This window comes from Papio anubis, chromosome 9, assembly GCF_008728515.1.
Source record: "Papio anubis isolate 15944 chromosome 9, Panubis1.0, whole genome shotgun sequence".
Taxonomy (NCBI): Eukaryota; Metazoa; Chordata; class Mammalia; order Primates; family Cercopithecidae; genus Papio; species Papio anubis.
In genome coordinates, this window is record NC_044984.1 from 114787066 (window position 1) to 114790120 (window position 3055).

Sequence of the window (3055 nt, forward strand, 5' to 3'; positions counted from 1 at the left end):
GCTGAGAGTTACTTTCTTTGGTTATGTTTTTTCGCAGAAATTAGCATTTGCAAGCTGAAAAGAAATTGGCATTAGTTATTTCTGTTTCCACAGTGAAGGTCTAGGCTGCTGTTTAGTGTTACAGGTCCAATTCAGCCCACTGAATAAGTGTTTGTAACAGCCCCTCTTGGTTTATTGTGCCTGATGTGGGTAAAGGGACCAAGTGTAGCGGTGCTAATTAAGCATCAAGATTAGTCCTTGGCCAGGTGCGGTGGCTCATGCCTGTAATCCCAGCACTTTGGGGGGCTGAGGCTGGCGGATCACCTGAGGTCAGGAGTTCGAGACCAGCCTGGCCAACATGACGAAACCCTGTCTCTACTAAAAATACAAAAATTAGTTGGGTGTGGTGGCGCGCTCCTATAGCTGGATGTGGAGTCTTGAACCCGGGAGTTGGCGGTTGCAGTGAGCCAAGATCGTGCCACTGCAATCCAGCCTGGGCAACAGAGCGAGACTTTGTCTCAAAAAACCAATGGTCCTTGACAGGCCTGAGATTTCAAAGACATTGAATGGCTAGCAGAATGGCTGCATTTTACACCTGAAAGAGGTACTTGTGTTTCTCAAGAGGAAGTGCTTGATCTGGGTCTCATCTTTTTCCTGTCCCACTCCACTAGCATTTACTGCAGAATCTTCCCTGTAGTCATAATTTTCTCAAACATGTCAAGTTCTTACCTTGAGGTCATCTCCTTCAGGGCTGGTAGGGTCAGAAATCTTAAGAGAAATAAAGGGAGTGTGACACATTTCTGCTTATTGACTTTTTTCTGGAATTAAAACTATCCTGTTTTAATGGATAGTAAATGGCAGTAGTAGTAGTTACAAAACCACTCTGAGAGGGCAATTAATTGCAATCAAAATTTAAAACCTTTATTTTAGCCGGGTACGGTGACTCACACCTGTAATCCTAGCACTTTGGGAGGCCAAGGCGGGCAGATCATGAGGTCAAGAGATCAAGACCATCCTGGACAACATGGCAAAACCCCATCTCTATTGAAAATACAAAAATTAGCTGGGCGCGGTGGCACGCACCTGTACTCCCAGGAGGCGGAGGTTGCAGTGAGCCCAGAAAAAAAAAAAAAACTTTTTTATTTTTTTGAGACGGAATCTCACTCTATTGCCCAGGCTACAGTGCAGTGGCACAATCTCAGTTCACTGCAACCTTCTCCCAGGTTGAAGCGATTCTCCTGCCTCAGCCTCCCGAATAGCTGGGACTACAGGCATGCGCCACCACGCCCAGCTAATTTTTTGTGTGTTTTTAGTAGAGACAAGGTTTCGCATGTTGGCCAGGCTGGTCTTGAACTCCTAACCTCAGGTGATCTGCTCACCTCAGCCTCCCAAACTGCTGGGATTACAGGTCTCAGCCACTGTGCCTGGCCAGAGCTGGTTTATTCTTTTTTTGTTTGTTTGAGACAAGAGTTTCGCTCTTGTTGCCCAGGCTGGAGTGCAATGGCATGATCTTGGCTCACCACAACCTCCACCTCCCAGGTTCAAGCAATTCTCCTGTCTCATCCTCCTGAGTAGCTGGGATTACAAGCATGTACCACCACACCTGGCTAATTTTTTGTATTTTAAGTAGAGACAGGGTTTCTCTATGTTGGCCAGGCTAGCCTCAAACTCCCAACCTCAGGAGATCCGCCCACCTCAGCCTCCCAAAGTGCTGGGATTACAGGCGTGAGCCACCACGCCCGGCCAGTTGGTTTATTCTTAAGGCTCAAAGGAACACTTTCGTGGTAGGTTCAAGAGGCAACGAGGTATTTCATGTTGTATTACATTAAACTGGTAATGCAAAAGGAAGGCATATACAGTACAGAATAGAGAATCTCATTATCTTTCCCATTTTGTGATATAACAGCCTGTACTTCTGAGTCCCTATAGGGCTGTTTTGGTTGTGGCCAGTCTGAGTTTAGGACAGATGTATTATACTTCAGGTTGCTGCCTGGCCTCCCCTGGCTAGGTTCCAAACATCTTTTATAATCCTTGGATAATGGACCCTAGCCAGTCATAAAATATAAATGAAGAATGTTTTGAAGTGACATTACGGACAAGTCACATTAAATATGATGCAGCGACTGGTAAAGTGGAGACAAGACAATAGAATTCGGGCCTTCTATAAATCAAGTTTCTTGGTTTATTTTTGAGACAGGGTCTTGCTCTGTCAACCAGCCTGGAGTGCAGTGGCACAGTCACAGCCCGCTGCAGTCTCTACCTCCCAGGCTCAGGTGATGCTCCCACCTCAGCCTTTTGAGTAGCTGGGACTACAGGCCCACACCACCATACCCCGCTAATTTTTTTGTAGAGATGGGGTTTCGCCATGTTGCCCAGGCTGGTCTCGAATTCCTGAGTTCAAGTGATCGGCCCATCTCACCTTCCAAAGTGTTACAGTCATGAGCCACCATACCCGGCCTGTAATTCAAGTTTCATACTTCTTTGGGCATATAATAAAACCAAATTACTCAAGTAATTGTGGGGATTCCGTGACATTCTGAGGTATGTAAGTGCTCTCCTGATCCTTTTTTGGTACCATATTGTATTTGTGTAGCATGTTGTGGAAATTTTAGAAATCAGTGAGGTTTTGACTGGGTGCAGTGGCTCACACACACCTGTAATCCCAGCACTTTGGGATGTCAAGACTGGCAGATCACCTGAGGTTAAGAGTTCAAGACCAGCCTGGCCAATATGGTGAAACCCCATCTCTACTAAAAATACAAAAATTAGCTGGGCATTGTGGTGCATGCCTGTAATCCCAGCTACTCGGGAGGCTGAGGCAGGAAAATCATTGGAACCCAGGAGGTGGAGGTTGCAGTAAGCCGAGATTGCACCACTGCACTCCAGCCTGGGCGACAGAGCCAGGCTGTCTCAAAAAAAAAAAAAAATCAGTGAGGTTTCTGATTGCCATACTGTACCACCTAGCTTAGACAAGTCACTTTTTCTTCACCTTTAAGTTACAAAACTGGTGTATACATGAGGTTTGTAGGGTAACAGGGTAATAGTTCCATAAAATGCACTGAGTTCCAGAGGCAAA